General features: G+C 40.3%; 1 long non-coding RNA gene across 1 annotated transcript; it reads left to right on the plus strand.

Moving 5' to 3' along the window:
- Positions 1 to 6404: 6404 nt before the first annotated feature.
- LOC110596287 lies at positions 6405 to 8266 on the plus strand. Its single transcript, XR_002482369.1, has 3 exons — positions 6405 to 6577; positions 7341 to 7405; positions 8207 to 8266. It is a non-coding gene; the product is annotated as an uncharacterized LOC110596287 (long non-coding RNA).
- The last annotated feature ends 1461 nt before the right edge of the window (positions 8267 to 9727 follow it).

The raw sequence follows: 9727 nt of genomic DNA on the forward strand, positions 1-9727 counted from the left end.
CTCCAGTCTGGGCGACAGAGTGAGACTCCAACTCAAAAAAAAAAAAAGAAGTGTGAGACTCCTGACATTCTCCCTCTTGTCCTTGTGAACAGCCGATGAGACTCGAACTTTCTTATGCCACAACCACCATCATCTGCTGCCTAAGAATATCTGAAGAGGGTGGAACATTGAAAAAAATTTTTTTCAATTATAAAGTTGTGGGGTACAATTCAGGGATAGGTATATACACGTTGATTATACAGAAACTCTTATTGATGAGGTGTGCCCCTCCCTCCCCTAGCAGTTTCCCTCACCTGCCAATCCCACCCCCCACGACTGAGAATTTCCCACTACTGCCAGTCCCTTTCTTACAGTATAATTGTTCAAGGTCCGCTTATGAATGAGAACATGTAGTACTCTGTTCTTTGTTTCTGGGATAGATCACTGAATACGATAGACTCTAAATCCATCCAAGTCACTGTGAAGTCCATATGTTTGTCCTTCTTTATGGCTAAGTAATATCCCTTTGTGTATATGTACCACATTTTTTTTTATCCAGTCCAGCTTCTATGGGCAGCATGGTTGGTTCCGTGTTTTTGCTATTGTGAACAGAGCTGCAACAAACATGTGTGCAGTTTTTTTGTAGAATGCTTTGACTTCCTCCGGGTATATTCCCATTAGGGGAATTGCTGGGTCGTATGGAAGGTCAATTTCTAGTTCTTTCAGGAATCGCCACACTGTCTTCCAAAGAGGCTGCACCGGTTTGCATTCCCACCAACAGTGTGGAAGCATTCCTTTTTCTCCACATCCTCGCCAGCATCTGTTAGAACATTCAAAATTAGGGGCATGGACTCTAAAGCCAGGCTGCCTGGATTCAAGTTCCAGCTCTGTCACAGATTCACTGTATATCCTTAGACAAATGACTGAAGCTTATGCCTTAGTTTCCTCCTCATCTGCCAAGCGGGGAAAATAATAGTGCCTACCTCAAAGGATTATTCAGAGGATCAAATTAATTAAGGAAAATAAAGTACTTCAGAGAGTAATACCTGCTATATATTAAAGCTCAGAAATTATTAGATGTTACTCTAGTACTCAACTTAAAAGCTCACATCCTGATTGCTCGGTGATTTTTTTCAACTTTGTCTTAAGTTTTTTTTTTTTTGAGTTGGATTCTCACTCCGTCGCCCAGGCTGGAGTGCAGAGGCCACTCCCAGCCACCGCAGGCTCGACCGACTGGGCTCTGGCGACCCTTCCGCCTCAGCCTTCCAAGTAGCTGGAACTACAGGCACGCGCTACCACGCCCGGCTAATTTTTTGATTTGTTGTAGAGATGAGGTCTCGCCAAGTTGCCCAGGCGGGTCTCGAACCCACAGGCTCAGGCAATCCACTCATCTCGGCCTCCCAAGGCACAGGATGACAGGCTGAGCCACCGAGCCCACCTGTCTAAGTTCTTTATTAGCTGCGTGTTAGATGCTGCCTTGTAGTACTAGCCAATTTAATTGCTTTTAGTAAATGCCGAACACATTCACGACAGAACATTTCTGGTAGATGTGTGGGGCATACAAAGGAACAACTGAGCAAACATCTGTAACCCCGTGACCAAACTTTGGGGCAGAGCATTACTAACCCTCAGGGACACTCCTGTATGTTTCTTCATTTCATTCTTCATTTCATTCACCCACTTTCATTCTCATTCCCCTAGGTAACTTCTGTTCTGAGTCTGTGTTCATCATTTCATTGAGTTGCTTTAGTTTTGCCATAATGATTTTTAAATAATACACCATTTGGTGCACCATAGGAGTCCTGGCCATAGAAATCTTTCTGTTTAAGCCTCCCTCCCTCTCTCTCTCTCTCTCTCTCTCTCTCTCTCTCTGCCAGTCTGATGGATGAATCCAGAGAATCTCTCATCAGAGAACTCTGAGGTGCTCTACAATGGCAGAGCTTAGAAACAGAAAGAACCTGGGTCCCTGTGTCACCCTAAAGAAGAGCCATCTAGCCTAAAACGCTTATGTGGGATTGTTGTAGGAGAGAGAAATAAACTTTCATGTTGTTAGGCCATTTGCATTTTGGGGTTTTTCCTATAGAAGTTAATCTACGAATGTGAATATTGGCACCAGGAATGGGAAACTTCTGTGACAAAGAACGTAGAACAGCCTTAGCAGTAAGATGGTGGGCAATATTCACACTGATATTGGATACCATGTTACACAGTGGTAAACCATTTGTTAAAACTATTTGGAAGACAAACCTTGTACCTACTCGCCCGGTAGCTTCAGTGAAAGTGACTGGAAGAAATAAATGTTGGAGTTTGTTGGTCACCATTGGCGGCCTTTGGCAAAGTATTACAATTAAGAGCTGAGATGGAAAAGGGACGTTTATATAAGCAAACATGAAAAGAGAAAAACTCATACTAAAATTTGGTGTGCTCACTGAAGTATTGTGAAAACTAATTGCTGCTATCTAAACCAACTGTAAGATGCAGGAACCGAAATGGCTCTGAGAGATAAAGAACCAATCAACTTCTTAATTGAACAAAATTACTTCGCTGGGCACCATGATCACACCTGTATTCCCAGCACTTTGGGAGCCTGAGATGGGGGGATTGTCTGAGTCCAGGAGTTTGAGACTAGCCTGGACAACACAGCAAGACACCAACTGTATAAAAAAATAAGCATAAAAAAATTAGCTGGGTGTGGTGGCATACCTGTAGTCCTAGCAACTTGGGAAGCTGAGGTGGGAGGATTTGCTTGAGCCCAGGTATTTGAGGTTGCAGTAAGCTATGCACCCAAACCTGGGCCACAGAGCAAGACCTCATCTCCCCCTTAAAAAAAGAAATGAATCAAAATGACTTAGACCAAGAGGAAAGATCAAATTAAGATGTGACTTTCCTGCCTATTGTTTCAGCTAACCTTGGATAGCTGCCAATACATTGAGAGATAGAGGGTCAAGGGTGAGAAAGCTTGGTAATATATCAGGCTTGAGAACTATGCCTAAGAACTGTGAGTGACTTTATTTGCGCATGGAATTGATTACAAGGAAATAAACCAAAAATTTACTAGGTTTTTTGAAAAAATTAAATGGTTGAAAAAAAACCCCCATGATCTCAGGTTAAAAAACCAAAACTATTGACTGTGCCTATAAAAACCCCTTGGGCCCCATGCTTGTACCAACAGGAAGTTGACTCTAAAAGCTCTCCTCTCGCCAGAGGATGTCATACTCTCCAACTTCAGATATGGTCAGGGAGAATAAAGACAGGAAAACTTTATCCAAAGGAGGAGGCAGGGATTATGGGGAATGACAGAAACATTAACTCTTTCTAGAGAGCAGAATCGGTCAACAGGAGGGCAAGAATGTCCCTGTTCCAGAGAAGAAGGACTTTATCATGTGCCTGGCAGGATCTAAGAATGGTTTTGACCAGTGACTGCTAGGGTAGGTATGTTTCCCTTTTCTATGTAGGAGCTTTTATTGTGATTACCTGTTCCTGTTCACTATTGAAAGCTAGAGGAAGGGGGAGATCACCTGTCATTTAGACTGTGGGTCATAGAGGCCATAGGGAGAGGACTTCATCTCACCTAGAAGTCCTGAACTTGAGCTAGATACAGGAACTGAATGGGACTGGAATTGCCTCTCATTGGGAGAGGGCAAAGTGTTCTACATAGCAGAGGATGAACAAAGCGGATATTTGGGAGACATAAATGGCAAACCATGGTAAGGATTGACTAAGTACTTACCACACTGTCTGTCTTCTCTCCTGGACACAGAGCCGAACTGTGTTTTCTTTCTTTCTTTTTTTTTTTTTTTGAGTTGGAGTCTCACTTTGTCGCCCAGGCTGGAGTGCAGTGGCATGCTCACGGCCACCCCAGCGTTGACCTACTGGGCTCCAGCGATCAGCCTTCCGCCTCAACCTTCCAAGTAGCTGGAACTACAGGTGCGTGCTACCATGCCTAATGGTAATTTTGGTAAAATGGCTAATTTTGATTTATGGTAGAGATGAGCTCTCGCCAACTCAGATTGATCTCAAACCCCTGGGCTCAAGCGATCCACACTCACCTTGGCCTCCCAAAGATGACAGGCTGAGCCACCGAGCCCAGTGCAAACTGCATTGTCCATCTTCCCTTGCAGCTATGTGCAGCCATGTGACTGTAGACAATGAAATACATGGAGAAGAGGTGTGCACTGCTCCTAGGTTTGGCCCATAAAATGAACTCCAGTGTTACCTCCACTTTACTCATCTGATGACACATGCAACAAACAATAGCAGTGGACTTCAAGGCCAAAAGTGATGGAGGAGCCGTGGGTGAATGGAGCCTGCAACCTACGTCACCACAGAAGATGAGCTGCCTAGGTATGGTGCTTTGTCAAGAACATCCTGCTGGACCATTGCATGAGCAAGAAGTCAACTTTCATTGTATTGAGTATTGAAATGTTGAGATTGTTACAACAGCAAATGGTCTAACCGCCACAACTGCTATGTAGTGCCAGGAGAGGGGCATTTCTATTTCATATACAGTGATTAGCGAAGTACTGTTTAGGTGAACACCTGAGGAAGTGATGGAAAAGGGCCTGGGTTATGGGGGGAAACCAAGCAGAGAGACCAGCAAGAGCAAATGTGCTTCGGACATTTAAAGAAGAACAAAGAGGCTACTGGTGGGTTGGGGGAAAGTGCAAGAAAACGGACTCAGCAAGGGCCCAGCGGTCTAGGGACTTAAAGACCATTGGGAGGACTTTGGATTTTATTCTGAGTGAGTGCGTGAGGAAGCCATAGCAGTTTGAATGGAGGAATGCTTTTATCCGCCATTAACTTAAAAAAAAAAATCCTTTGGGCCACTGGGATTGGGGTGCGGTGGTGGATGTCCAAGGAAAGAAGCAGAAAGACGACTTGGGAGGAGGTCATTCAAAGGGAAAGGATAATGGTGGGAGCAGTGGAGGTGGGAGAAGGCGGTGGGTTTGGATGTACTTGGAAACAAATAGGGAATTTGGACGTGGCTGTAAAAATAAAAACAAGCAAACAAAGAAACAAAACATGCACACCAAACAGGCACTAAAATGACCCCTGGTTTTTAATAAAAGGATGAGTCCTCATTACCAACAGGAGAAGACTGGAAGAGGAGCAAATTCTGAGAGAAAATCAGGAGCTGCGTGTGGACGCGTTGGGTTGGATGCTGACCCCCTCGGTCTTACCACCAGCTCGCTCTTTCCCGCTCTCTCCTTGCACCTTGGTGCTTGTTACTGAGAACTTCCTCAGTGCGACTCCTTCCTAGCTAATTCCTACCCCTTAATTTGTACCTCAACCAAGAAAACTGTTGCTTTCTCTGGGGAATAAATCTTCCTTTATCCTTGGTTGGAATGATGTATTCTTGCTAAGTACTGCCCACCATTGCTTTATATTTTTCTTTTTCTTTTTTTGAATCAAGGTCTCACTTTGTTGCCCAGGCTGAAGTGCAGTGGCACAATCATGGCTCACCACAACTCTGACTTTCTGGGCTCAGTGATCCTTCTTCCTCAGTCTCCCAGGTAGCTGGAACCACAGGCTCACGTCACCATGCCTGGCATATATTTTTTATATATATATATATATATATATATATATATATATCACATATATATATACATGTATATATATATATCACATATATATATACATGTATATATACATGTATATGTATATACATATACATATATATATATAACATATATATATATGTTATATACAGGCTCATGTCACCATGCCAGTGTATATATATATAAGAGTAAGAGTATATATAAGTTTTGGGGGGGGGTTTCTTGAATATTTTATTGGAATTATTTTGATTAAACCATATATACTTACATAAAACAAAATATAACAAGTTCTCTATACCTGATGTGTCCCCAAATTTCTGGACAATTTCCCCCCTCAATAAATTGACAGCTGCTCACACAGGTTGATATAGGGAAGGTATAAGTTCCTAGGGTTTGCCCAACACCAAATATAGGACATCCTTTTTGTCAGGAAATACCTGAAATGTCATCAAAGGAATATGTATTAGAACCATGCAGGCAACTCAAGTCAAAGCATGAAGCTGGATGGGGAGAGGAGGACAGACAAGATGGAGTGGATCAGGTGATTTCCCATATCCTCAGTGAAAAGCTCAGAGACTCTAGTCCAACCGATTCATCATTACCTTGGGGTTTTTTTTAAGAGACAAGGTCTAACTATGTTGCCTAGGCTGGTCTCGCACTCCTGTGCTCAAGCTCAAGTAATCCGCTTGCCTTGACCTCCCAAAGTGCTGGGGTTACAGTCGTGAACCACCATGCCCAGTCCACAGCATCCTTTGAATTCCCTGTTTATTGTCTTTTTTTGCACTGAACTTCGAGAACAGTGAAGGCAGTATTCTCTCCGTCTTCACGCTCGTCATTGCGCATCTGTCCTCTTTTGCAGAGCCTGGCATACGATGGGTGCTCAAAACATACTTGCTAAAAGAACGAGTGACTGAAGGGCCGTGGGAATGAATGAGCACACAGCATCCCCTGCAACAGACTTCTTCCAGAGAGGTTCTGGTAGAGTCTTAACATTAAGCTGTTAAACTACTGAGCAAGTGACTTTTCCTGAGTGACCGGTATGTATCTAACAGACGTTGTAAATTTTATAATTCCAAGGTTTTACTTTTTACACTAACTGCTAGGAAGTTTTGGGCAAATTTGTGACCCGCCAGTGGGTCCTTATGCTACGCAATTTAAGCTCCATTTCTGGTTGTTCTTTGTTTCATTCTTGTTTTTCCTTATTTGTTTGCCTAACATTTATTATGCTCTCTTATCATTTTATATAATCTTGTAAGTAACTTTGGGGCCATTTAATGTATTTCTTTATTTTGCTTTTTATTATACAAAGCTTAAAACATCCGCAGGTGTGGAGAGAGGCGTATACGGAACCCCCATATACTGGTCACCCAGCTTTGAAAATTACCAATGCATGGTATGGCTAATCTTGCTCAGCTGTCTCCCCTTTCTTCCATCTCCTCTTGATTATTTGAAAACAAATTCTAGATATTATATAAATTATAAATATTTTAGAATGTTTCTCTAAAGATAGGGCATCTTTAAAAATATGTAAATACAACATTATTCTCATGTCTAATAAGCAGTTTCTTATCATTAAATATCCAGTGTTCATATTTTCCAAGTTGCTGTGGTGTGTGTGTGTGTGTGTGTGTGTGTGTGTGTGTGTGTGTGTGTGTGTGACAGAGAGAGAGAGAGAGAGAGTTAGCTTCAAGATTCAAATGCAGTCTATACATAGAGATTGCTTAATAGGTCTCTTAAGTCTCTCTTGACCTCTTAGTTCTCTCTCTTTCTTTTTTTTTTCCTTGCAATTTTCTGTTGCAGAACTGGGTCCTTTGTCTTGGAAAGCATCCCACAGTCTGGATTTTGCAGATTGCATCCATGAAATGGTGTGTAACATGTTTCTATCTTCCCTATATTCTTGGAAAATTGATAGGTGAATCGAAAGGCTTACTCAAATTCAAGTTCTCTTTCTCTGTCAAGATTACTTTATAGGTACATCCATAATACTACATTATCCATACTCTTTTAATGGATCATATGCTCATGAATATACTAATGTTTTATGTGTTTCAAGTTACAAATATTATTCTTGGTAATGTTTTTAATGTTCTATCTTTAGCCAAAAGGAGCCTATTCAAGATGGCTTTTGATATCTTTTTACGTGACTCTGATTTAGTTATGACAAGATGTTCCAGGTTTGTCATAATTTTTCTGTTGCAAACTTGGAAACAGCCATTTCCACAAGCAGACCGGCTGCTTTTCAGTGGGACATCGTATTTAGAGATCACAGTTAAAGTTCTCAAATGTCATTGATGCTGATTTAGTCAGTTTTAATCCAGTCATCTTCAAGTGGACAATTAGTAAATACATTTTTTTTCTTGTAGATATGTCTTCATTAGCATTTTTGCAAAATGCAGAAATAGAAGTATCTAATGAGTTCAAATTATATTCTCATCATGTCCAAACTATCTGCTGATACAGCAACTTTCAAAATTTTTTATTTTATTATGATCAAAAGATCTACCCTCTTAACAGATTTTTAAATGTACAGTGTTGTTAACTACGCAGTATTGCTAACTACAGGCATTGTGTTGTATGTGTATGCACATCTCTAGAACTTACTTATCTTGCATAAGTGAATCTCTGTACCCTTGATTAGTGACTCCCAGTTTTCTCTTTCTCTATAGCCCATAGAAACCACCATTCTACTTCTACTTCTGTGAGTTCGATCGTTTTAGATGCTTCATGTAAGTGAAATCATGTAGTATTTGTTCTTCTGTGACTGCCTTTTTCACTTAGTGAAATGAATGATCTCAGGTTAATTCATGTTGTCACATACTTCAGGATTTCCTTCTTTTTGATGCTGAATAATATTTCATCATATGCACCTACCACATTTTCTTTATTTTTTCACCCATCAATAGACATTTAGAGTATTTCTACATCTTGGCTACTGTGAATCGTGCTGCAGTGAACATGGAAATGCAGATATCAATTTGAGATTCTGGCTGCATTTTTAAAATATATATACCAGGAAGTAGGATTGCCAGATCATATGGTAGTTCTGTTTTTTAATTATTGAGGAACTTCTATACTGTTTTTCATCGTGGCTGCCACATTTCGCACCCCCACCAACAGTGCACAAGCGTTCCCATTTCTCCACATTCTTGCCAACTCTTGTCTTTTTTTTTTTTTTTTTTTAGTAATAGCCATCCTAACAGGTGTGAGGTGGTTTTAGGTTTGAAAATTACCAACGCATGGTATGTCTAATCTTGTTTCAGTCGTCTCCCCTTTCTTCAATCTTTTCTTGGTTATTTGAAAACAAATTCTAGACATCATATAAATTATAAATATTTTAGAATGTGTCTCTGATGATTTCCCTGATGATTAGTGATGTTGATAATTTTTTCTCATGCCTGTGGGACATTTCTTTGGGAAAATGCCATTTTGAGTTATTGGCCCATTGTTATTTGGGCCATTTGTTCTTTTACTAATGAGTTGTAGTAGTTCTTGCATATTTTTTATATCGACCCGTTATTAGATAAATAATTTGTTAATATTTTCTCCCAACCAATAGTTCTCTTTTCATTCTGCCAATTGTTTCCTTTGCTGTGCAGAAGCTCTTTGGTTTGAAGGGAATTCACTTGTCTATTTTTGTTTTTGTTGTCTGTGCTTTTGGTGTCATATCTAACTAATCACTGCCAAGGTCAATGTCAGGAAGTTTTTCCCCTAGTAGTTTTATAGTTTCTGGTCTCATGTTTAAGTCTTTAATCCATTTTGAGTTGATTTTTGGTATGACATAAAATAAAGATCCGATTTCATTCTTTTGCATGTGAAGATACAGTCTTCCCAGAACTATTTGTTGAAGACACTGTCTTTTCCCCATTGTGTATTCTTGGCACCCTTGTCAAAGACAGTTGACTCTATGTGCATGGTTTTTTTCTGGGCTCTCTATTTGGTTCTATTGACTATTTGTCTATTTTTATACTAATATCAAACTATTCAATTACTGTAGCTTTGTAATATATTTTGAAATTAGGAAGTGTGATGTCTCTAGCTTTGTTGTTCTTTCTCAAGAGTGCTTTGACTATTCAGGGCCTTTGTGTTTTTATATGAATTTGTAGACGGCTTTTTCTATATCCAAAAAAATAACATTGAGATTTTGATGGGGAGTAAGTATTTTATTCGGTGAATGCTATTATAAATGA

The sequence above is a fragment of the Carlito syrichta genome, unplaced genomic scaffold (genome assembly GCF_000164805.1).
Source record: "Carlito syrichta isolate Samal-C Ts95f unplaced genomic scaffold, Tarsius_syrichta-2.0.1 Scaffold308155, whole genome shotgun sequence".
Lineage (NCBI taxonomy): Eukaryota > Metazoa > Chordata > Mammalia > Primates > Tarsiidae > Carlito > Carlito syrichta.